Source organism: Panthera tigris, chromosome A1 (assembly GCF_018350195.1).
Source record: "Panthera tigris isolate Pti1 chromosome A1, P.tigris_Pti1_mat1.1, whole genome shotgun sequence".
Classification (NCBI taxonomy): domain Eukaryota; kingdom Metazoa; phylum Chordata; class Mammalia; order Carnivora; family Felidae; genus Panthera; species Panthera tigris.
The window spans coordinates 135,951,866-135,979,126 of record NC_056660.1 but is presented as its reverse complement, the minus strand read 5'-3'; the positions used below and the strand labels follow the sequence as shown (position 1 = coordinate 135,979,126).

At 42.4% G+C, this 27,261-nt stretch overlaps 1 long non-coding RNA gene across 1 annotated transcript in view; it reads right to left on the bottom strand.

The window, feature by feature from the left end:
• The window catches only part of LOC122239369, a 74,474-nt gene extending 59,826 nt beyond the window's left edge, over positions 1-14,648 (bottom strand). Inside the window, exon 1 of the long non-coding RNA XR_006218368.1 lies at positions 14,519-14,648. This is a non-coding gene — a long non-coding RNA (uncharacterized LOC122239369). The remainder of the gene's footprint in view (positions 1-14,518) is intronic.
• Positions 14,649-27,261: the final 12,613 nt, after the last annotated feature.

The following is a 27,261-nucleotide window of genomic DNA, read 5'->3' as shown; positions in this document are numbered from 1 at the left end:
CAGGGTATGAATAGGGCGCTGCTTTCTATCACTCTGCATTACAGACTTCTGAGACAGAGAAACAGGAGCGTGTGCACAGACATGAGAACAAAGATGCCACGTCATTGCTGATCCTCTGGGCAGGACTCTCATCTCCTGCTGGCTGCAAGGTCCTGGGAAGATACTCATGCCTCCTCCCGTCTCCTAGTCCCGCCTGACCCCTGTCTCCCTAGGCCCATTCTTACTCTCAGCTCCCCCTCTGCCTCCTTGGAAAATTTGCTTTAGCTTCTCACAGGCATCCCTATAGCCAACAGCCAAAGTAAATACCAGGTCGCAGTTCACAGCAACCCGTGTGAATCTGAGCTGCCTACCCGCAAGGAGCCCCTCTGCCTGCCTGGTTCCCTGTAAGCTGCTGAGCCAGGTTCAGGCAGATCAAACAATAATAGCCGACTCTGGGCTGCAGGCTCTGGCGGGAGACAGTCCTGCAAGAGGATAAAGCCACTGTCTGGGCGCTGGCAGCCCCGGCTGCACACTTCCCCAGCAAGCCAAGCACCCCCCACCCCGCACCCCATCCAACTACCCCAGGGTGCTGGCTGAGCATTTGCTTATTGACAGCCTGCCCTCCTAATATCAAAGCAGGTTAAGGAGAGGGCAAGAGGAGGTGTCAGTGTCTGGGAGAACAATCAGAAACAAGCAGAAACAGAGACGGTCTAGATTCCTACCCAGAAGGCCTTAGAGATACCCAGAAGCTCAAAACAGGCTTGCAAATAAGGAACCAAGCCGACAGGTGGACAGGCTTCCCGAGTTGTAAAACTACGACCACAGTCCCTGGGTTCCGCAAGCACTGAAGGAGTGGACTGGTGAAAGCACAAAACGTTTGTTCGGATGTGTTTGACAGCGAATGGATAAGCAGGAGTGAGGCAGTGGGACCAGGCCTGTTGGGGGCAGGGCAGATAAAGCACTAGCCTCAGGCATCTGTGGGAGAGCTAAATATGGGAGCCCCAAACAAGAGCACAGCTTGTCCCCTGCCAGGCAACCAATCAGAGTTCTCTGAACAGCAGCTGTCTCAGTAACAGTGTAGGAACCTTTCCTGCTTCCAGCATGGCAAAGGACCGAGTTGTTCTACATGAGTGCATCTCCCCACAAGTAGCAAAACTTTATTCTAATAACCTTATGATTTTTTAAGTTTAGTTATTTTGAGGGAGAGAGAGAGAGAAGCATGCCCAAGGTGGGGAGGGGTGGCGAACAGGTCGGGGAGAGGAAGAGAGAGAATCCCAAGCTAGCTCCGTGTGGTCAATATGGAACCCTATGCAGGGCTCAGTCTCACAGACCATGAGATCATGACCTGGGCGGAAACCAAGAGCCGGATGCTTAATCGACCGAGCCATCCAAGCACGCCTATTTTAATAACTTTATTTTTTTATTTTTTAATTTTTTTTAACGTTTTTTATTTATTTTGGGGACAGAGAGAGACAGAGCATGAACAGGGGAAGGGCAGAGAGAGAGGGAGACACAGAATTGGAAGCAGGCTCCAGGCTCTGAGCCATCAGCCCAGAGCCCGACGCGGGGCTTGAACTCACGGACCGTGAGATGGTGACCTGAGCTGAAGTCGGACGCTTAACCGACTGAGCCACCCAGGCGCCCCTAAATAACAACACTCAAATCAATATCTGTGGCTCCTGCCATTAAAAAAGAAAGAAAAAAAAAGATAAGGGGCACCTGGTGGTCCAGTCAGTTAAGTGTCTGACTTCAGCTCAGGTCATGATCTCACAGTCTGTGAGTTCGAGCCCCACATCGGGCTCTGTGCTGACAGCTTAGAGCCTGGAACCTGCTTCAGATTCTGTGTCTCCCTCTTTCTCTCTGCCCCTCCCCCAATCATGCCCTCGCAAAGAAAAATAAACAAACAATAAAAAATTTTTAAAAAAGATTAGCATAAAGGCTGTGATCACAACTCATTTACGCAAACAATGAACACATGGCAGGTTCCAATTATGTGCTAGGCACCAGAGTGGATATATAAATGCCTCAGGCATGAACTCTGCTCTGTAAAAGTTTATGAGGTGGTAGAGAATGTAAGCTGTGTACACAAACAACTATAAAGCAAGGTAGATGATGGCACCTCACAGGAGATTTATTTTAGGAGAGATCTGAACCAAATGCTATAAGGATACATTGGTTAGTATACATCTATGTGTTTCCTAGCTCCGTCTGCTGGGAGAGCCGATAAAGTGTGACATCTCAGTAGCCACAAGCATACCCAGGGCCCAGATACTGGTGTCTAAGCAGGATCCATTGATAAACACTAAAATTAGTGTAACAAATTTATTTTTTTTTAATGTTTATTTATTTTTGAGAGAGAGACAGGGTGTGTGCAGGGAAGGGTCAGAGAGAGAGGGAGACTCAGAATCCAAAGCAGGCTCCAGGCTCTGAGCTGTCAGCACAGAGCCCGACGTGGGGCTCGAACCCATGGGAGGTGAGATTATGACCTGAGCTGAAATTGGAAGCCCAATCAACTGAGCCACCCAGGCACACCTAGTGGAAGAAATTTAAGGGGAAACATACTTTCAACATATTTATCCCCAAATTTTCTAATTATTATGATAGTTTTTTAACATATGATCACAAATACTTTGATACCTGACCTCCAGAAAGGGTGCTTAATCCCCTTTGGTATGGGCTAGAAGTAGAGACTCAGTTCTAATGAATTATACATGTAAGCAGAAATATAGTAACATTACTATGGAGAAACCTGGCAAATATCTCCTTAAAAAAATGATCAAGTGATAAATCATGTTGATGTCGTGTACCCACTGATATTGCAGGATGAGAAGAGTACTTCCTGTCTGTGATATTTTTCTGAAAGTCCATAACCTCAGCCTACTAATGAAAATACACCAGATAAACCTAAATTGAGGGACATTTTATAAAATTTCTGACCACTACTCTTCAAAAGTATTAAAGTCGTGAAAGCCAAAGAAAGATTGAGGAAATATTAAAGTTTGGGGGAGACTAAGATGACATGATGACTAAATGTAATGTGGTACCCTGGATCTTGAAGCAGAAAAAAAGACATTAATGGAAAAACTGGGAAATTAGAATAAAGTGTGCACTTTAGTTAGTAGTATTTTATCAATGCCAATTTCTTAGTCTTGAGTAATGTGCCATGGTTATGTAAAATGTTAACATAAACAGAAGCTAGGTAAGGATATACATTTTTTTGTTTTTAATGTTTAATTTAGAGAGTGCGTGCGTGCACGAGAGAGAGCGAGCACACCCACACATGAACAGGAGAGGGGCAAAGCGAGGGAGACAGATGATGCCAAGCAGGCTCCACACTGACAGCAGAGAACCTGATAGGAGGTTCAAACTCATGGAACTGTGAGATCATGACCTGAGCCAAAGTCAGACACTTAATCAATTGAGCCACTCAGGTGCGCCAGGATATACATTTCTATGTGTGAGCCAACACAAATCCTGAGCTCACAGCCAAGTGTGCATGTATGGAACACATCCCAAGAAGCATAGAAAAGTCTTTGAGAATTGAACCATATATATCACTGCTCAAGTCCCAGACTACCCCGAGGGGCATAGGCAAAGGGCAGCCCACAAAAGCAGAGCAAAGCCTTTGAAAACTGTATGGGCAATGGAACCACCACTCTCAGAAGATGAGAAAGAACTTGTAGTCTAAACCTAACTGGCATGATTGTCTGCTAAAACAAAAGGCTCCACATTCTTTGGAGGATTTTAACATGACCCAGAGTCTCACTACTTAATATACAAACTGTGCTGGGTATCATCTAAAATTACCCAGCACATCAAGAACCAGGAAAATCTGACCAATTCTCAGAGGAAAGAAACAATCAACACATTCCAACTCCAAGATGACCTAGATATTGGAATTAGCAAATAAAGACCTTAAAGCATCTATTATTATCACTGAGGTAAAAGTGAACACTCTTGAATGAATGAAAAGTTCACAACAAAGAAACAGAAACCAAACAAGAGAACTACATGGGATTTGAGAATGATAAATACATTATCCAAAATAAAAAGTTCACTACAGAGACTCAAATAATTGGAGGTGGTCTTCAAAAAAAAAGTAGAAAAAAAAACAGAAAAAACATTCCTTAACGTGAGGGTACATCAACCAAAATTCTATGATATAAGTAACAAAAATGCTACCTATTTCTGGGTATTAATTTTGAATCCTGCAGCTTTACTGAATTCATCTATTACTTCTAGTAGTTTTTAGATGGAGTCTTTAGAGTTTTCTATGTATAGTATCAGGTCATCTGCAAATAGTGACAGTTTAACTTCTTTTTTTACCAATATGGATGCCTCATTTGTTTTCTTATCTAATTGCTGTGGCTATGACTTCCATAACTATGTTGAAGAAAAGTGGTGAGAGTAGACATCTTTGTCTTGTTCCTGATCTTAAAGGAAAAACTCTTTTTAACCATTGAGATGATAGAAGCTGTGGGTTTTTTATATTTGGCCTTTATTATGATGAGGTGTGTTCCTTCTAAACCTACTTTGTTGAGAACTTTATCATGAACAGATGTTGAATTTTGTCAAATGCTTTTACTGCATCTATTGAAATGATCATGTGATTTTTATCCTTTGTTTTGTTGATATGGTGTATCATGTTGATTGATGTGTGAATACTGAACTATCCTTTCAACTCTGAAATAAATCCTACTTAACCTTGGTGAATTATCCTTTCAGTGTATTGTTGAATGCAATTTGCTAATATTTTGTTCAGGATTTATGTTCCTCAGGGATACTGGCCTGTAGTCTTCTGTCCTTTTTTTTTTTTTTTTTTTTTTTTTGGTGTCTTTGTCTGGTTTGGGGATCAGGGTAATTCTGGCCTCATAGAATGTATCTGACAGCTTTCCTTCCTCTTCTATATCTTGGTGTAGTTTGAGAAGAATAGGTATTAGTTCTTCTTTAAATGTTTGATAGAATTCACCTGTGAATCTATCTGGTACTGAACTTTTACTTTTTGGTATTTTTTTATTACTGATTCAATTTTGTTACTAGTAATTGGTCTGTTCAGATTTTCTATTTCTTCCTAATTTGGTTTTGGAAGATTTTATGTTTTTAGGCATCTATCCATTTCTTCTAGGTTGTCCAATTTGTTAGCATATAAATTTTCACTGTATTCTCTTATAATCATTTGTATTCCTGTGTTGTCAGTTGCTACTGCTCCTCTTTCATTTCTTATTTTATTTATGTGGGTCCTCCTTCTTTTTCCCTTGATGCACCTAACTAAATTTTGTTTATCCTTTCAAAGAATCAGCTCTTGGTTTCACTGACTTTTCTACCGTTATTTTAGCCTCTATGTCATTTATCTCTGCTGTGATCTGTATTATTTCCTTCCTTCTACTCACCTTGTACTTTATTCTTTTTTCTAGTTCATGTAGGTGTAAAGTTAGGTTATTTATTTGAGTTTTTTCTTGTTTCTTTAAATATACCTGTATTGCTATATATTTTTCTCTTAGAACAGCTTTCACTGCATTCCAAAGATTTTGGACCATTGTGTTTTCATTTTCACTTGTCTCCATGTATTTTCTCATTTCTTTCTTTCTTTTTTAAATATTTATTTTGAAAGCAAGAGAGTGAGCACAAGTAGGGGGAGTGGGCATAGGGGGAGACAGAGAATCCCAAGTAGCTCCACACTCAGTATGGAGGCTAACATGGGGTTTGATCCTATGAAATGTAAGATCATGACCTGAGTCAAGATCAAGATTCAGATGTTTAACTGACTGAGCCATCCAAGCAACGCTTGATTTCTTTTTTTGATTGCATTCTTGACCTTTTGGCTGTTTAGCATCATTTTGTTTAACCTCCACATGTTTATGGGGTTTTTCCATTATTTTCTTGTGACTGATTTCTAGCTTAATACCATCGTGGTTGGAAAAGATGCATAAGAACTTACATAACTCAACACCAAAAATAAGAAACAAAAAAACCAAAAAGACACAAAACACAAACAATCCAATTAAAAAATGGCCAAAGGACCTGAATAGACATGTTTCCATGACAGATATATGGCAAGAGGCTTATGAAAACATGCTCAACATCATCAGGGAAATGCAAATCAAAACCACAATGGGATATCACCTTATACCTGTCAGAATGGCTAAAATCAAAAAGGCAAGAAATAACAAGTGTTGGTAAGGCTATGGAGAAAAAATAAAACTGGTGAGAGTGTAAATTGGTACAGTCACTTGGAAAACAGAATGGAGGTCCTTCAAAAAATTAAAAATGGAAATATCATATGAGCCAATAATTCTACTAGTGGGTAGTAACTCAAAGAAATCAAAAACACTAATGTGAAAAGATATATGCACCTTTATGTTTATTGCAACATTATTTACAACAGCCAAGGTATGGAAGCAACCTACGTGTCTGTCAATAGACAAGTGGATAAAGAAGATGTGGATATATGATGGAATATTATGCAACCACTAAAAAGCGGTCATGGTATTTGCTATAACATGAATGGACCTAGAGGGTATTACGCTAAGTGAAATAAGTCAGACTGAGAAAGATAAATACCATATGATTTCACTTCTATGTGTAATTTAAAAAGCAAAACCAGTGAATAAACAAACAAAAAGCAGAATGAGTCTTGTAAATACAGAGAACAGACTGATGGTTGCCAAGGAGGGAGGTAGAACCATGGACAAAATGGATGATGCATACTGGGTGATACAGGCTTGCAGTTATGAAATGAGTAAGTCATGGGAATAAAAGGCACAGCATAGGGAACACAGTGAATGATGTTTTAATAGCAATGTATCATGACAGGTGGTAAATACACTTGTGGTGAGCATTGTATAACATAGAGACTGAATAACTAGGTAGTACCCTGAAACTAATGGAACATTGTATGTCACCTTTCAGATAAAATAAAAGTTAGAAAAGACAAAAATAAAGCAAAAAGGACAGAAAATAGGTTGAAAAATAAACAGAGCCCGAGGTCCTATGGGACAATCTAAAAAGGTCTTTAAGTACATGTGATTGGAGTCCCTGAGAAGAAAAAGATATTGGTATGGAAGAAACTTTTTGAAGAAGTAATGACAACAAATTTCCCAGATTTGGTGAAAGACATAAATTTACAGATGCAAGAAGCTCAGGGAACATCAAACAGGATAAATTCAAATAAAACCATCATAATCAAACTGTAAAAACCAAAGGATATAAAGAAATCTTGAAAGCAGCCAGAGAAAAACGGCACGCTACAAGTAGGAGAATAAAAATTTGATTGCAGATTTCTGACAGCAACTATACAGACCAGAAACAAAAGAACTGTCAACTCAGAATTCTACAACCCATGAAAATATCCTTCAGAAATTAAATAAAGACATTCTCAGATAAAGCAAAACTAAGAGCTTTCATTGCCAACGGACCTGCTCTAAAATAAATGTTAAAGGAAGTTCTTCGGATAGAAGAAAATGATCCCAGAGGGAAAATCAGAACTTCAGAGAGGAAGAAAGAGCAACAGAAATGGTAAACTGCTTAAATAAACATAATAAAAGACTTTTCTCCTCTTAGGTTTTCCAAATACGTATGACTATTAAAACCCAAAATTATAACATCATTGGGGATTAGGGGGGTCTTAATATATGCAGATGTAACATTTATGATCTATATATATCATAAAGGAGGAAGGGTAAAGGAACATATGTAGTAAAGGAGATCTAGCTGTGAGCAGGGCTGCCTGACCCCTTACCAGGTCTGACTAGACAGTCCCCTCATCTGAGGCTTTGGGGAGTGACTGTCCCCACAGTTCCCCCAAACCATCATTCTGGGGCTCAACCAGAAGCTCCTCTCACTGCCACAGTTTGTAACGTCCTCCATAATTGTGTGACAGAGGCGATTCATGACTCAATCCACGTCCCTATGTTCTAAGGCAAGGAAGAATCTGAGTAAATTCAGGCCCTTCTGGTCCTGTCCTCTGATCTTGCAGATGCAGAGACTGAGGGCAGACAAGGAAAGCTACTACTTGTTCAAGATCCCACAGCAAGCCACTGTTAGAACCAGGCCTGGAACCAGATCTCCAAACATCAGACACACCACTGAGAAACTGGAGGTCCGGCCAGAGTTCCTTCCAAAGCTACCTGAGAGTAAGTTTTTACGTCTGGCTATCCTCCAAGACAATTAATAACTGACAAATATGCAGTCTGTCTATGGATGAGGCCCTATTCTAAGTTTGCTGTGTGTCTATCTGTCTCCTACCCATTTATCTATCCACACTAAATCCTCATCTTGCCTCAATTGAGATAGACACCATTATTCTCCCTGTTTCATAGATGGGGAAACTAAAACATTGAGGAATTAATAAACTTGCCCAAGATTACACATCTAATAGGTCCTGGGTCTGAATTTGAACCCAGATCTGGCTGTAGCATGTGACTTCTGAACCATGCCTGTCCTCCCCTCCAGAAAATCAACCCAGAGCTGAACTCTCTAAGCCTTTGCATGATGCAGAAAAGAATGTGCTCTGGCTGTCCCTTACCCACAACACACAACCCCAGGAGCAATTTTAGCCAGGTGAGATCTGATGAAAAGGCATATGGAGGGCAGCTCTGAAGGGGGAAAAAAAAAAAAAAAACGAGAAGAGGGAGCTAACCAGAGGCCCCAGCAGCCTGAAAGGTGTGTGAAGAGAGGTGCCGCTACTGTTTCTAGGCAACCTGCCTCCTGCCTCCCATCCTCTCAGGACTGGGCAGTTTCCCTCCAGGCTCCTTTGTTCTTTCCTAACAACAGCTGATGACACCAGCTCCTTCTTCCCTCCCAGCTGAGTCACTGCTGTCCCCAGTCACATGGTAAGGGCAGCCTGGCTTCACCCCAAGACCTCTGGCTGGGGCCAGATAAGGAGCCTCCAGTGATAATGGAGTCTAACCTCATTCCCAGGTAAAATCCAGCCCCTTGTGACCACCAGTGAAGGGGGGCCCCATCCAAGAAGGGCACTTTGCCAAGCATCAGCAAACCCCTTCACGGCTCAGACTCAGGCTGACTAGGAAGCAGTCCGGGACTGACAGCTTGCTGGTGAGGCCTCACAAATTTGTCCCTCAAACTCTCCGGGAAGTCCGAAAGGAGGCAGCTGACTCACACTGCTCTCTGTACTGCTTGTCTGGTTTAGATGATTCTTTGGAGGTGAAAGGCTATTTTCACAGCCAACTATGAAGAGCCAAAAAAAAAAAAAAAAAAAATGAGATCATCATGACCCAGCAAGGAGGGGCAGACTACTTCCTCCCCTAGGAAAGCCACTGAACACCACTGAACACTGAGTACTTTCTCTGCCAACAAGCCCACTCGTGTTGGTGTGATTCATGGTCCAGCCTCCCTGAAGTGGCCTCCCTTAGCACATCTTCCTCCCCCCAAGACACAATAGAGAGGCCACTCTTTCCCGCCTCACCGCTCCATTCAGCTCACAAACCATTCAGCCACCTTTTAAAATATCAGACTGTACCACTTTCAGTAAACAGCCTTGTATAGGCTAGAGTCTTGACTTTTATAACCCCATGTGTGACAGCCAGCAACATGCTAGAAATCACTCCCCAGTGAGTTGATATCATTAGGAAACATGCCAAAGTTTTTACACAGGAAGAACCAAGAAAGGGAGACAAGGAATAAGCTCCCCTTAAAGTGCCTCTTGATTACAAATTGCTCAAATACCACTTTGTAGAGGTAAAGGTGTGAGGCTGAGTCTTCATTAGCAACCATGCCTAGAAAGGCACGGAGAAGCCCACAGTTGCTTTCTGTTGAAAATAACAGCACCCTTCAGCCACACTGTTAACATTTTGTCCTAACCACTTCCAAAGTAGGGCTCCAATGCCAGGGTTAATGGAAAATACTAATGAGGTCTCAAGTCCACTTGCCACTGATTTCTTTTGAGCACATCTTAGAGTGGAACCCAGAGCTCTTCTGAGGGTCCTTCAAGGAAGGAGACAGAGAACAAGGCACGGGAGGCTTTCAGAACTGTAAACTTCTCACACTTGATGCACGAGGAAGTTGTGTTTCTAACACAATGTCAATTTTCCAGAAACTGACAAATAACTGTCTGCTCTTCTCCCAACCTGGGATCCCAGGTTTGGAGACCTGACCCAAGAAAGCTGGGGTCATTTCTACCAGTGCATCAGTGCAGTTCCTCTGGGGGGAGCAGACAGCTCATTATTATTCCATCCTTCTGGCAAAACACAAAAAGGCCTAGTTTGTCTTACTGAACGAAGCAGAGAGTTCTCACCTGGCCCTCACCCCTCAAGAAGGTATCTTGATGGGTCTAGTAGTCCCGAGGCTCTGAATGGTCATGCTGGGGAACTTTCCGCTGGGGTAAAAGAGGGAATTCCCAACAACTCCTGTGCTCAGGAAAAATGGCAGGCAAGTTCTTGAACTTCTAATGTCAAAAGCACTCCCTCCCGCCCTTGCATCTCACACACACACGTACACACCATAGTTGGTATCATAAATTGGTTTGCTTTCCTAAAAAGGACATAGATCTTCCTCAGTTCATCATCAGACACTGTCTTCTGTCTTCACCTCACATCCTTCAAAACCATAACTGAGGCAGGGAGGACTGAAGAGACTCAAATGGGGGGAAAGGTCACTCCTGACTCCCACACTCATGGCAGAAACCAAGGCAGACAGAAGGAAAAAACAAAATGATCAGACGCTCTTGGGAACCCTTGTCTTCAAGCTATATGATGACGCTCAGGCCCTGGAATTCATCTGTTCCCAAAAGAGATTTGTCAAATTGTGTCCCCAGATAAACCCGCAGGTTCATCTATCATGGTCACAATGGGTGGTGGCACGTGATCATCTTCTCCAGATGCCCTGAAGAATCACCGACTTGGGAAGAAGCAGCAACATTTCCTGCTACATCTAGCTTTCTCCCCGGCGTTGACGCTGAGGCTGAGAAGGTGAGATGGGCAGAAGGAAAATTTCTTTTTTGGAGATTAATAACAATAACACTGTTCCAGTTACTATTGCCGAATATGAAGCTTTCCTCCAGGTGCCTGGGTGGTTCAGTCAGTGAAGCGTTCAACTCTTGGTTTGGGCTCAGGTTGTGATCTCTCAGTTTCATGAGTTTGAGCCCCACATCTGGCTCTGCACTGGTAGAGCAGGGCCTGCTTGGGATTCTCTGTCTCCCTCTCTCTCTGCCCCTCCCCAACTCACGCTGTCTCTGTCTGTCTCAAGATAAATAAATAAGTTTAAAAAAAATTTTTTTAATTAAAAAAAAAGCTGTCCCCAAATTTGGTGGTTTAAAATGATGACAATCATTTATTTTGCTCATGAATCTGTAATTGGGGCAGGGTTCAGTGAAGCCGGCTCATTTCTCTCCATTCAGTGTCAACTGGGAAGCTTCACTAGAACTGGAGGTTCCACTCGTACAACGACTCATTCATATGTCTGACAAGGTTCACTAGGTCTGTCAGGTCGTCCTCAAACAGCCCTTTCCATGGTGTCACCTGGGCTTCCTGGCAGCATGGCAGCTGGGTTTCCAGTGTGAGCATCCCAAGAGAAGCAAGCAGAAGCTGTATCACTTTCCTATGGCCTTGCCTGACAAGTCACAAGGTATCACTCCCCTCCAGAGCCATGTGTCCACCCACATTCATGAAAAGACAGACCCGCCTCTTGTGGAAGGGGAGTTACTATGGCACTGGGGGAAAAGCACGGTGAATGAGAGACAGGGTGGCAGCCATTTGGGGGAAATACAACCTGTCAGAAAAATTAGCTACAACTAATATATGATGACTCCTTAGGATATTCTACTCTCTGGGGGTAGAATCTCACAACAAGCCTAACAAGCGGGTGTTAGCATTGTCCCATTTTATAGATTTGGAAACTGAGCTGGCTTAGAGGGAGATGAAGTAATTTATCAGCTTGAAAGTGGCAGAGCTCAGCTTTAAATCCAGGCCCACTTTGGCCAAGCACCAGGGCTCACAACCACTACAGACCTCTCAGAACTGAGGACTAGCCCTGGTTGGGACTCATCCAAGCGATAACAATGAAAGGAGAACAGAACTTGGGCATGAGAGCCAAGATTTTAGCTCTAACTCTGCAACTCATAATTAGAGGTGCCATTTATTATATGCCACATGCTATGTTAAGTACTTTACAAGCATTATCTCACATATTCCTTGAAATGAAGCTATAAGGGAGTTGTTATGTGATGCCCATTTCATAAGTGAAAAAATGAAGGCTCTAAGCAGTGAAGCAACTTGCCCAAGTTGCACGGATATTAGCTTCCTCAGCTGGGATTTAAAACTATTCTGTCTTACTCCAAAGCTCTTGCTCATTTCAGTCCAAGGCCAGAGGCCCTGGACAAGCCTCTCTACTCTCTGAGACTCAAACCCCTCACCTATAAGGGCAGAAAGCTATGAAAACCTTTGGGTTCCAATGGGTGGCCCTCGGCACTAGGCACGGAGGCCTCCAGTGTTAAACCGCTGTAAGGCATGTTTTCCCAACCTCAGCACCACTGATATTTGGGGCTGGGCAATTTTTTGTTATGGGGGCTGTTCTGTATGTTATGGAAATTTTAGCAGCATCCCTGGCCTCTGCCCATTGGATGCCAGGCACACCTCTTTCCTCATGATGTGACAACTAACCAATGTCTCCAGACATTGCCAAATATCCCAGGGGGACAACCTTGCTCCGCACCCCTCACTTCCCCCTCATTAAGAACCTCTGCTTTAAGGTAATACTATATTGGCCCAGAAGTAAATCTTTACAGAGGTCCTGGTGGTCGGCATCTCCTTCCTTGAGGTCCCTGTCCTCTTACTGGTAAATCACCAGCTGGGGAGATCAAGGAGGGATTTGGATGGTATAACAAATCCACTTTTATCCTTCTGTTGGGATATTCCTTCCCGTTAGACTCTTACCGACTCAGCAATTGGTGGCACTTGGATGCCAGCAGGTGCGAAATGCCAGACTAAAGCACAGCCTTTGGCCTTTTTTCCCCTCCCTCCTTCCTTTTTCTCTCCATCCCTTCTGCCACCCAACTCTCTTTCTTTCTCCTATTCTCCCCACACACCACATCCCTTTTTCATCAGACATTGGCAGAGCGAGAGAGATGCTGTTGCCAGGAAATTGTTTGCATTCTCGGGCACACTGCTTCCTAGCAGGCTCTTCCTCTGCATGGAGCCTGAGGAGAGCCAACTACCCATCCCCCAGCTCCTGGCAGCCAGGCACCAAGGGTCCAGGCTAAAAATGGACCTTGCTAGGCATTGCCTTCGGTAGGTACTCTAGCCTGCAGACACCCATCTCCTTTCCCCACGCCCTCGGGCTCTGATCACAGAAGCACTCCCGCTGTAAACATAGCACCCCGAGGGAAATACCTGCAGTAATTCGCCATATGCTTCTGTACCTCTTCCCTCCAAAGCATAGAGCATGGAGTGGGGAGACACAAGGAGGGAACGCCCTCACCAGCAGCCCAAGGCCTCGGCCCAAGTTCTTACCAGCTCACAAGGCATTTGGGATGCAACTACAGGTCAGAGGCATTTGTGTTTGGAGCCGGACAGCTTCTGCCCTTGGGTCCCACATCTACCCGTGAGAATGAGACTAAGTCTCCTTCTGCATGAGAGCCCATCAAAACATCTGATGCATTATCACATCTCTCAATTCTTTACTTCCCTGGGCTAAATGGCTGAGTATCACACAGGCTGAATATCCACCCTGGGATATGACTTGCAAACAGAGCACTAGCCTGGATGTGTTTCTTTGCCAGTGACGCCCTCAAAAGAAATATACTCAGAATTAAATCCACACACATTATTTCTTTACCATTTCTCTATTGCAATTGATTCCAGCAGCCTGTAGGATGAAAAGCCTAGAATGGCATTTTTTGCAATCATCAGCTCATTCTATGACATAACTGCCCTGACATAATTACTTAAGGTTTATGTCATCATTGGGACATTAGGATTTCTCCCCAAGTCCTTAACAGGCGGGATAATTACTTCTTTTAATACTGAGTCTATATTTTTGTTAACACAGCTGATAAAGACATTAGCTTCCTGGTAGACACACCACATCAGTGACCCACAGTGAGCCTACAGTTAACAAAAGCTTTAAGGTGATTTTCACATTTACTCCTGTTAACACGGTCAATGGCCCCAAAGCCAGGTATGTGTAGTTGATTTTTTTTTTAACCTAAGGATTAGACTTTACATTTGTCTCTAAGTTACCTTCTTAGCTATCTATATTTTTGAATCTGTTTTCCCTTCCAATATATTCTCATCCAAGATCTATATGATCAGTATATTTGAAATTCCAAGCTTCAGTGTCTTCATCTATAATATTAATATTTAAAAATATTGGCTTAGGATGGCAGTAGTTTTTGAATTATCTACCAGATATTGGCCCATAAAAGAGTAGTCATGTGCATATTCGTCTGGGCAGCTATGCATTCTTCTTAGCATAGGACCAGGGAGCCACTGTTTCAATCTTTGATACAGAATCACCAGAGGAAGTTTGCTAGGAGTTTGTTGGTGCATGGAGTGGGAGTCTGGAAGTTACTATGGTAAGAATTGACCTTAGAAAGGTGGCTGAGACATCATGGATAGGCAGAGGCATGCTGTTTGAAAAAGTGGAGTCATATAGGAAACTGAAGTTAGAGAGACAGGGAGCTGAACACCCAGTACAAACTAAGGAGACAGAATAGATCTCAGAGCCAGGATCTGAAGCCAGATGGAACCTTGTCCCCATGGCAACTTCCATGGAATACACAAGAAATGATGTGAATCTAAATGATGTAAAAGAGGGAGGGAGAACATGAGAAACCACCTGGGTCCAGAGGCCGATCTAAGTGGTTGGGTTTCTGAAAAGGCCTCTTTCCAAGGGTGGGGTCCTTTTTCCTTAAAAGTGGCTTCCTGAGCAGATGCTCAGGATATAGAATCTGACGTACAGAATGTATTTCCGCAGAGCCTGTACTGGCCCCTGGTGACCACCACTCTTTTTTCTGAGTTTTGCCAAATTGTCTGATTTGTTACCTCTCCTGAGATTTTGCAGGGGATTAACATCTGCAGTTTCTAGAAACAAACTTCAGGAAACAAACAGGAGATTTTCTTGCCTCCGGTCATTGGCACCTCTTTCTCTTTATACTTTAAAGATAAACAATAACAGGCTTATTACTCTAATGCCAATTTGGGGTACCCTGTGATAGGACTCATCTGGTCTTGAAAGTTGCACTCACTCTGCCCCCTAGGTCTTCCTTCCCACCCCCTCTCCGATCTTTGGATGATGTTTTCTCTCAGTCATGTTTATTCTGCAAATTTTCACTTTAGAGATCCTTCTCCCTGATGGAGGAGGGAAGAAAAACAGGAAATGAACACTGCTGCCCTGTCATCTGTCAACATTACATCATTTGCTCCTGGCCTTTATTTCTTCATTGTTTTTGATCCCTGTGTAGCTTCCAAAAAGCCCTTGCTTTGCCCCTTAGCATTTTCTGCGAGCCTCAGCTTGTTCTGGGATCTCACATTTCTGGCATGATCCCTTCAGGTCTGTGTCACTCCTTCAAGTTTGTCTTTGACTACATGCCCATTTTCAACAGAATAATACGTCACCACTAATATTTTATTTAGCAGCCTCTTCCATCTCCTGACTGAGGTATTTTTGTTCTTAGAGCTTCTGGCTATGAGATCTTACCTCTGCTTTTCTGGCTTTATTGTTTGCCAAGCCTTCATAAGCCCAGAGCATCCACTAGCAGTTCAGTTCTAGAAGGGCCGAGAAGAGCCGAGTCTGAAGCAGGTTCCAGGCTCTAAGCTGTCAGCACAGAACCTGACACGGGGCTTGAACTCACGAACTGTGAGATCATGACCTGAGCCGAAGTTGGACGCTTAACCGAGCCACCCAGGCGCCGGAAAAATGGAGATTCTTGACGTCACCTCAGAACCCCTGAATCACTATCGTGGAAGCCAGGAGATTTATTTTTAAACAAGTACGAATTGAACTATGAGTTGAAACTACTAATTTCAGAGGGATATTTCAGTCTGTGTCAGAGGGTGTTGAGCATTAGAAGAAATAAGACCCCTACTTGAATATTAAAGGAGAAAGTTGTAGGGCTCAATTATAGAACTAGAATTTCAGGCTGACATTAGAATAGCCATTGTTGCATTATTTGCCTTTTTTTAAAAGTTTATTTATTTTGAGAGAGAGAGATAGAAAGAGAGACTGTGAGCAGGGGAGGGGCCTAGAGGGAGAGAGAGAGAGGGATCCCCAGTCTTCACACTATTAGCATAGAGCCCAATATGGAGCTCTAACTCACAAGCCATGAGAGCATGACCTGAGCCAAAACCAGGAGCGAGACACTTAAGTGAATGAGCGACGCAGGTGCCCCACATTATTTATCTTCTTAAATCATCCCCATTCAGTTGGACAAGAACTTGGTATGTTCAAACTCTAATAAATATCAGGTCACTGGACAGTGGAAACACATGAGTTTTGGAGCCTGGGAGTCCTGCATTGGAGTACCGTCTTCCACTTAACAGTTGAGTTATTCAATTTGCTCACCTACAGATACAAAATGGGGCTAATAAAACTAACCCTAAGTTTTGAGACTGTATAGCTGTAAAGCGCCTAATGCATATTAATTATTCAAGCTATATTCCTTTCTCTTCTTCCCTTAAGGATATATATACCCAGATATGAACTATTTTTCCCATTCCATGGAGAGTTCTTAAAAAAACAAAAAACAAAAAACTTCACATCCAATTTAGTGCAATACAAACTACTGCAAACAATCAAAAGTTCCAGAACAAAATGGAATGAATATGTCCTAAGTGGTGTTCTAATTTAAGACTTGTCTTCAATTAATTATTCATTACCTGTTCAGATTTATTGTTGCTATATCATAATTTCAGAGTGAGTTTTCCTAATAAGGATCAAAAATTAAAAACCTCTCTGTTTTATAACATATCTTGGAATTCTCTTCATGAGAAAATATTTGTGGAATATGAAGGCTATGGGATTTTGGAATTCTTCCTCATACAAATTCCTTTCTTTTGAATAATATTTAATCTTTGAGACTACAGTGGGAGGTATCCTGGGAGAGCATGTATCTATGATTATGGTTCTGTTCTTTTTAACTAACAATGCTGACCCACTGACAATCCAGGGCTTTACCTGTCCATCTACACACCTATTTACGAACTACAAAGCATCTAGTTTGACTTGATGGATCATTCCCCTAAACTCCAATAACCCCTTAGTATCCCTCCTCATACCTGTTTGCAGATTGCCAGAACTTTTCTTGGATCCCTTATGGGGAAGCCTTCCTGCATTTAGGGGACCCAATAAGGAGTTTTGGTTAGTGGTCTCATATTTACAGAGTGCCTTCTTTGATGGTAAGCCCTTAGAATAGAATCTGAGAATGGAGCTTGCAGCCAAGCCCTTTTGTACGAAAAAGAAGGCCTGGAAAATAACTTTTTCAGTGCCTGTTGCTGGAGCAATGACCAATGAAGTGACACATATTTAAGGAAGCATCAAGGTGCTGTCCAAGTGTGGAACGTTTTTGAAGACTCCAGGCAAGAGGTGACATTCTCTTCCAGACCGGAGACTTAAAACTTTATTCTTATCACTGCTGCACTGAGAGAGCGGCCAGTGGGCTCTGGTAAGTGAGTCATTTTCATCAATAGCCAGCCTTTTATCAACAGGTAAAGGAAGAAGCCAACATTTGCTTCTTGGATACACTGGAGAAAAGCAGAGCTGTCTGGAAATATCCTTTTTTTTAAATGTTTTTCTTTTTTTAATTTCTGAGAGAGAGACAGAGTGTAGGTGGGGGAGAGGTAAAGAGAGAGGGAGACACAGAATCAGAAGCAGGCTCCAGGCTGTGAGCACAGAGCCCGATGCAGGGCTCACAAGCTGTGAGATTATGAACTGAACCGAAGTTACAAACTAAACCAATTGAGCCACCCAGGCGCCCCTGTCTGGAAACATTCTTCAGCAAGATTCAATATATAAAGCAAGTACATGAAAAGAGAGAGAAGCCAGGGGAGGGGGGAGAGAGGGAGGAAGGGAGACAGAGAGAGAAAGGGAGGGAGATAGGAAGAAGGAAGGATGGTTAGTTCGGCACCAAGTGACCTGGGGATAATAGTAACAGGCGACCCACAGAAGAAGATGCAGATTACCCCAGAGCAGAGACTCATTCCTCTGTGCTGACAGCTCAGAGCCTGGAGCCTGCTTCAGATTCTGTGTGTCCCTCTCTCTCTGCCCCTCCTCAGCTCGCACCCTGTCTCTGTCTCTCTCAAAAATAAAATAAAAAACGTTAAAAAAAAAAAAAAAGAGTAGTAAAATCCAGGGGCACCTGGGTGGCTCAGTTGGTTAGCGTCCCAACTTCAACTCAGGTCATGATCTCACGGTTTGTGAGTTCGAGTCCCACATCAGGCTTTGTGCTGACAGCCCAGAGCCTGGAGCCTGTCTTCAGATTCCATGTCTCCCTCTCTCTCTGCCCCTCCCCTAATTGCACTGTCTGTCTGTCTGTCTGTCTCTCTCTCTCTCTCAAAAATAAGTAAAACATTAAAAAATTTTTTTTGATAATAAAATAAACATAAAAAAAGAATAGTAAAATTCAGGTAATCTGAGCCCTCCCACATCCGCTTTCAAAATTGGATCTTAATGAGGTTTACTTCCCAAGATTCCTGGGCCTTAGAAAATAAAAAGCAGAAGTGATCCATAAAATTGCTAGGAGTTCCCGGACATACATTTCAGGCAGTGAGGTCCCTCAAGAAGGTTTATACTGTAACTCTCTTTCACTTAATTCAGCAATTTTATTTATTTTTTTTAATTTTTTTTAACGTTTTTATTTATTTTTGAGACAGAGAGAGACACAGCATGAATGGGGGAGGGTCAGAGAGAGAGGGAGACACAGAATCGGAAGCAGGCTCCAGGCTCTGAGCCATCAGCCCAGAGCCGGACGCGGGGCTCGAACTCGCGGACCACGAGATCGTGACCTGAGCTGAAGTCGGACGCTTAACCGACTGAGCCACCCAGGCGCCCCTAATTCAGCAATTTTAAATAGGAAATAAGAAGCAAGAAAGGAGTACCTCTTAAGGAAGGAGGAGATCAAGATGGTGCTAGGCATTTGGAACCAGCTGCTGTAACAAATACCAAAATACAAAATGGTTCAAACACCACAGGAGTTTATTTACCTGAGTCCAAGGTGGACATTCCTCCTCAGTGGGGGCTGGTTTAGCTCCATTACCCAGCCATTCAGTCTCAGACCAACAGGGACTCTGCCACCTTCAATATATAGTTTCTAAGGTCATCCTAATCATCTCCATCCCAAGGTAAAGAGCATGGAGGGGTGTTTATGGGAAATTTCTATGGACCAGGCCTAGAAAATGGGACACATGACTTCTGTTCACATTCAGTTGGCTAGAACTCAGTCACATGGCATCCCCTAACTGTAAGAGAGGCTGAAGAATGTGGTCTTAGCTGAATGCCCAGGAACATGAGAAAAAACAAGTTAATCCATACTTAGCAGTGTCTGACACAGAAAGTAAGTATATTTACTCCCCTGTCCCCAGCAAATCTAGAATAACAATGCTTCATTTCCAGGACCATTACAAAAAGTCAAAAGATGGTTATGTTTACTACAGTAAGAGTAGGGTAAGGGCTACTGTTCAGTAAACACGACCCATGTTCAGTTCCAGGACCCATGTTAAATTCACACATTATCTCCCTGAATTCTCATATCAACCCTGATCTTGCAGACAAGAAGACAGTCTGGAAAAGGATCAGTCACCTGCCCAGTGTCTCACAGACACTCAGTGACAGCTGGGATTTGAACCCAGGCTGTCTAACTCTGATGGCCAAGCCCTTTACTGCCTCATTACACATTCATCACATCACAGAAGGACCAAAATGTAAATTGCAATCTGCTCCAAAGTTAAGCCAGGGTTCTTCTATTTTCAACATTAGGAAAAGGAAGAAATGATCTTCAGATTTTGAAAACCCTCACGTGGATGAACTTGAAATAGAAAATCAGGAAAGCCTTTGGCCAAGTTTAGAAATCCCTTAAACTCCTTGGATTCTGCCATTGAAACCTTGCTTGAGCCTTTCTGCTTTATTTTTAGTATTCACCAGCCACCATTTCCTGGATCCGTGAAGTAGGTTTAAACATTCTCATAAGTGTTTTGGACATAAATGAGATTTTTTTTTTAATTGAACAGGAAAGAAATACAGGTAACTATGGAATGAGTATATCTAAGATACATAAGAGCTGAACTCTTAACCAGTAAGAGACATATCTACCAAAGCCTGTTGGACCTTGTTGTGTCTGCCCCTCCTGAAACCTCTCTTGTTCCTCCAGTCTGTTGTCCTTGGCCTGAGCCTGGAACCTGAAGGCCCTATTATTTACTTTCCCAAAACATCTGAAACCCTAACAAGGACAATGCAGATCCCTAAACTCTGCAAGCACTCTTGTCATCTTTGTGGTGCAACCTTAACTACCTATATGGAATCCAACACCTAGCTGACCACTTAGGCCCAAATCAGGAGGTAGAGATCTACATCACAAAGCCCAAGAATGTTGGATTAGTAAATTCTGCTCACCACTTCCCACAGGTGGCAAATTTTGGTACCTGTGGGCTAAGCCTACCCTCGGGTTTATGTTCCACATGTCTTCACAGATGGTGGTCCTAATGCAAGACCATTTGTCCTCCAACTACACACCTACTGGTGAGCACCTTGCCCACCTTTTGAGGCCATTTGGGGAAAACTATCACCCTTCACCACTCTTGTGAGTTTTCTAGGCTTGGCCTCTCCAGCTACACGTGTTAACACGCATCATGCCATGGATACCGCTGTGAATGGAATCTGTGCCTCCCATTATAACTGTAGAAAGAAAAGAGGTAAAGATGAACAAACTTGCCCTGTTATCTACACTGACAAGATCATCCTTTTCTGCCACATAATTTTTTCTGCATGAAAATAAGTAAGAGTGAAGTAAAACATTCATGGAATGTGGAAAACTTTATAAAGCTGGGTGGTATACAAGGGTGATCATTATACTATTCTATGTAATCGTTTCATGATTTTTAAGTATTTCATAATAAATATTAAAGAGAAATAACCTGGATTGAGTTTCTTGTTTTTGTTTCCAGTTCTACTACTCATCACTGGGTCCTAGGCCACAGGCCCTAAATCCTGCCAGCAACCGTGTGAGCTTGGAAGTGGATCTCTCCCCACTCAAGCTTTTGGATGAAACCTCAGTTCTGATTGATACACTGATTACAGCCTCATGAGAGATCTTAAGGCAGAGCCCCCCAATGAAGTCATGCCTGCATTCCTGACCCACAGAAACTGTGAGGTAACAAATGTGTGCTATTTAAGCCACTAAGTTATTATGGACAATAATAATATAATTATGATAATGGTATTGTGATAATATTATTATGCAGTGATAACTGACACAGTGCTTATACCTGGAAATGGCAAGCCTCTTCTCCTTTTCGGTCATCAGTGTAAGGGAGCTGGGCAGTTTTAAAGAATACTTTTACTTGAGGGCCACCCTCGGAGATTCTGATTTAAATGCTCTGAGCTGTGGCTTAGATATTAGAATTTTTTGAAACTACTTACATTATTTGAGGTACTGCAAAATCTGAAAACCACTGCAAAGCTAGTTATTTCATGTTTGCCTTCTTTGTCAACTGTCACTTTTTGGCATTCTGAGATTTCCGCCTACCAACGACCTTACTTCATACTCACTTCATACTCTTTGGTTTGTCTGGGTATGTACAATCATTCCTTCTCTTGTACATACTTGCTTGTCAGCACTTTGTTCCAGTCAAATATCATGACAAACCCAGATAGTTGTAGAGTATCCAGAGAGAGTGGCTCTCAGAAAAGGATAAATAGGTCTCTGTGACTCCTGAACCTTGACCTAACGTTAAAGGTACCCGCTGGGGAGGCATAAGATGGCGGCGTCTGTCAGGAGGGAAGGAAAAGGAGGCAATCCAGGATGGAGTATACCATTTTTGACCCATTGGTGACACATCCTAGCACTGTTTAAGAAGTTGCAATAAACCATCAAATATTCTAGCTTCTAAGTGGAATAAGTAATGGAGTAAGAACCACCATAATAAGAATCTATGGTAAATGGTGGATCTGAATTTTTTTTTTTTGAGACAACCGTAGCCTTGCTCCTTCCTTTGTTCAAACACCACAGAATGACTGTCACTTCCTGAGTGCCTGTATTTGAGGGTTTATCTCTGTGCATGTCTGAGTATAATATACAGAAATATCAATCGTTAAGTTATTTTTACTAGTTAAAATGACTGGTGGCTGACTCGTTCTGACTGATGAATGTGTTTCTGATTTGTCTTTGCAATATAACACAGAGGACACTGGGCAGAAATCTGCCCAGAGCAATGTGATTATTACGTTAATGGTTTGGGACCTTGAGGCCCCCAAAGCACAAGGGCACAATAACCTGATTGGAGGGAGAAAACTCTGCCCTGGCTAGAGGCCAGGGGGACAACTGACAAGGAACATAGCTTGCATGTGTGCAACTGGCTTCATGCTCTCTTCCATCACATCATCCTCTACTGATCCCCCCCCACAAACAGACACCCCAGAACACCAGCCTCACTGCTGGTCTCCAGACACTGCTGCTGACTGTGAATGATCATTGCCTCCTCTCCCTGCCCCTAGCTGCTAAACTATGCTAGAGGTTAGACGTTGATTTATTACTTGTTTGCTGTTAAAGTTGGCCTTTATAAAAAGGAAAGCAATTTTAACAGCGCCTTGCTGTGAGAGTTTTTATCCCTTCTTAACCCTTCCCTTGGACAAAGGAACCTCGAAATTAAGGCAGCAGTATACTTCACTCCCCAAGAGCTAAAATGCTCTGTGCCTACCCAAAGTGCCACCTATCAGAGGCACTAAAGCAGAGTAGATAGGAACATGCACTTTGGCATTCATAGAATAAGTTTTCCCAGCTTTGTCTTTTACTATCTTCATGACCCTTGGGCAAGATACTTAACCTCTCCAGGCCTCTGCTTTCTCATCTGCTCACCACAGTACCAGGCACAGGTTAAGTCCTCAAGGAATAGGAGCTATTATCATTGTTATTTACACCTTTCCTGTCATACATGTGAGGAGTCCAGATGCATATTCACAAACTGAATTACAATCCACTCAGGTTGGAAAATTATTATCTCTATCCCCAACCATTCCCTCAAAGAGGAAGTCAAGCCCAGGATAGTGGCTTCACTCATTCTTAGTTATCCATTCATGTATTTCCATATATGGAAGTCAAAATCTCCATTTTTCTTAACAACTACCTATTGCATATACAAAGCATAGTACTAGGTGATAGAGGGGACAAAAACACAGAAGACTTGTGAGCTTACAAGTGGATTCTTCCCCATTCAAGCTTTCAGATGAGACCTCAGCTCTGATAATGTATTAATTACAGTCTTATGAGAAGCCTTGAAGCAGAGCCCCCAAGTCATGCCTGGATTCCTGACCCACAGAAACTGTGAAATAAAAAATATGTGTTGTTAGGCCACTAAGTTGGTGGTAATAAGACACCTGCCTTAGTAGCTTATAATCTAGCTGGGGAAACACGGTATGCCTACTGTGTGTTAACCAGGAGTAGGAAGTAGCATTTGACTAATGTTATAAAAACAAGTTTAATACCCAAAGTGATCTATGATTAATCTACATGTAGAATTCTCACTCTTAAATGATAAGTAATAAACCCTAAAATGCAGTATTGTGTGTGCTTAAATTTGGGTAATGATTGTTAAAAATTTTCTTTTTAATTTTAAAATATTCTTTTTAATTTTAATTATTTCTAATTAATTTAAAATTAATTTTAATTTTAATGTGCTATTTTTAGGTAGACATTGTGCTTATCTTTTTTGTTAATTTTTTTTTTAACATTTACTCATTTTTGAGAGATAGGGAGAGGCAGAGTATGAGCAGGGGAGGGACAGAGAGAGAGGGAGACACAGACTCCAAAGAAGGCTCCAGGCTCTGAGCTGTCAGCAGAGAGCCTGACAGGGGGCTCAAACTCATGAACCATGAGATCATGACCTGAGCTGAAATCAGATGCTTAACCGACTGAGCCACCCAGGTATCCCAACATTGTGTTTATTTTTAACCATTAAACATAGAAAAGAAATAGAGGCATAAGGTTAGATTTAAAAATTCTATGCCTGGACAAAATGTACTATTATCACAGTGTTAACTTTGGCTACCCACAATCTAGGGAACAGTACTGTTTGCATTTGTCTGGACTCATCAACCAGTTTTTAGACTAAGTAGATGTCTGGGTGGATTTAACCATGGTGCTATGGATTCCACACTGAGGAATGATGAGGGAAGAAGCCCTCTAATACTAAGCAGCTAAAAAGGTTTTTCTGGCCTCTCATAATCCTCTGCTAACTGTATTATGGAAATGATGATAATTATTTCAAAGTCCCGGGTGATTCCTGTGTCTTTGGTGCTGTTCACTGTCACTTCACCTCGGCCAACCAGCTGTCTCATGGACTTGCCTTTTGTACCAAACCTTTAATGAAACTGGCATTTGTGTCAATAAACTTTAAGCCCATCTTGCTGAGATAATTATCTGGGTCACTCAAATTTCCGCTACTTCAAGTAATTATAGCCTTTTAGCCTTGAATATAAGGTGACGATTAAAGGAGAAGGAATCGGGGTCCCCATGCCTAAGTCAATTAGATGGAAATGCTGGCAGGTCTCGGTTCAGGACTGATTTGAATGCACAAGCCTCTGGGCCATGTCAGGGCCTCACAGAGAGTAAGCCACTCATAAAATACATATTTTTCTGGCCGCACCACGATCTCAAATGTGGACACAACAATTTTATACAGTTTAACACATTAGCGTCTAAGGGGAAAGGCTAGCTCCTGAACACCATCCTCAAGACTGCTGTGTGGTCACTAGGCATCACTAGGCATCAACAACCAGAGTGCAATTCCATTCTCCCTAAGAACAAAGATTATAGCAGAAGCCACTATATAGATTCCAAAGCTATCCACATCCAGGGGCTAAAGACTAATTTTACAGTATCACTAGATTTCTTTACTGCGGCTCGGTAAAACTCCAAGGGACTGACTTTCAGTTATTTCATGTTCTTCCCTATAATCTTAAGGTGACAAAACTCACTAATTACAAAGAGTCTCGTGTTCTCATTTTGGTCAAAAGCTTGAAATGTTCTGGGAAAAAAAAGTATCTCTGGAGCCTGGGAAATTGTAACACTTAAATCCCTTTCCTTCTGCGGACTAGAAAGACAAAGCCCTTTATTAATCACCCCCACCCCCACTTCCATCTCCACCTGTCAACGTTTAAAACTGGAGACTAATGGTAGACAGGCTTCTCCTGCAGATAGTAATTGCCTTTCCAACAGAGAAGCTATCTCCAAAGCAACCAAGATATGAGCTATGAATTCAAGCTGTGACTCTCTATGTAAATTGCTTGCAGTGAAATTGAAATTTCCCAAAAGAAAGCTGTAGTGATTCAGTCTATTAAATGCACTCCTACCTCAGATGCAGGGAATGTACTCTAGCAGCGAGGAAATTGCCTGTACCTCGTACCCTGGACTCAGAGATAAGACCCAAGCACTTTATAACCTGATCTTAAATTTTAAAAAGAAATCCTGTCATTATTGATAATGTAATTCAAAAATTGCTATTCATTATTTAAAGCAGCCCAACTGTCCACAGCTGCCCACATTGGCTCCAAAATGAAATCATGAGGTTTCATACACCCTCATCTCACATTAGCTTTTTCTCCCCCCACATTAGCTTTGTCATGCTTTTGTACTATGTATTTTTGGTCTTTGGCATGCCTTGACTACTCAGTATTAAATGTTCCCATAAATCTTCTTGTTCTGTTTGGTTTGATTTTGTTATTTTTTGCCATAAACTCCTCTACCCCCAAAAGAGGATTCAGGGTCAGATAATGTTCTATCGTACCAAGCAACATTATTATTGCTCAATTAATAGACAATTTGCCTAACCAAGCTTGCCTAGGGGATGGGATAGGTGAACCCTCAGGGACACAAAATTTGGTGAGCACTTGACAGAGACTTCCAGATCACTTAACCGCTCACACTTCATTTGATCCACATCTGCCTCCATCAGCCATTACCAACCAGCCCCTCCCTTTCTGGAGTCCACCCTACTTGCCCCACCCCCACACTTCCTACACACTCAATACCTACAGGCTCCCTCAAAATCTGTTTAGCAAAATCAAAGAATAGGGAAAAATAAACACAAGAAGTTCACTTTGTGGCAGAGTGTCCCCCAATATTCATTGTCCCCATCTCCTTTTACAGTACAATCCTTGATATTTAGCTGGGCACAGGGCTGCCTAGAATATACTTAGGAATGATGTATGACTACTTCAAGCCATGCATATCAACTGAGGTTTCTTTCTGGCAATGTTTGGGAAATTCCATTAACATGTAACAGGCCTGGGCCCTTTGCCCCCTTTCTTCTCTGTTCTTTTCTCCATGCAGCTGTCTGGTAGATGTGGCCAGAGCTCTAGCCACCATCTTGGTACAGGAAGTCTAGAACCATGTGCTAGATATTGCAGAGAACTCTACGGAACAGAGCCATCATACTAGCTCTGAACTGTCTACCTCCAGACCTGACTATGAGAAAGAAACACACTTCCAGCTTGTTTAAGCCATAATTACTAGGGATGCCTGCTACTTATAATGAAATCTGATCTTAACTATAGGCACTCTCTGATTCTGATTACCACCAGAGGCTGGTTTTGTTTGTCTGCATTCAAATCATGAATTCTCAAGCACCTAGTAAGATCACATGCATGACAAATGTTTGACAAACTAATCAAAAGACTAGCCCCTTAGTAAGGAAAAAGTTCATTTTATTCACTCATTTAATGCCCAAAATATCAGAATTTTAACAAACGAAAACAAAAAAGCAAGTCTCCTTTTTCTAAGCAATTTGTTATGGAATTCTAGAATCTAGGTTCCGAAGGCTACTAACCAACTACGAGACTTCACTTTCTGGGACTCACTTTGCCCCTTATCTCAGAGGGATGAGAAGTAGGGATGGAGCCTGGCAAGAGGGAAGCCTAGTGGGTGTGCCTCTAGCCCCGCAGCATGCTTCATCCCGAGCCCTTCTACCTTTAGAATTCCACAGAAGATTTTGTCTTCAAGACTTTTACTAAGGAAAGGAGAAAGTTAAAAATCACTGAACCAGGTCATATGTACGATCCCTTCTAGTTCTGACATTTTATGATGAGAAAGGCTCCCACATGGCCCCAGTGAAGCAGATGGAGGCA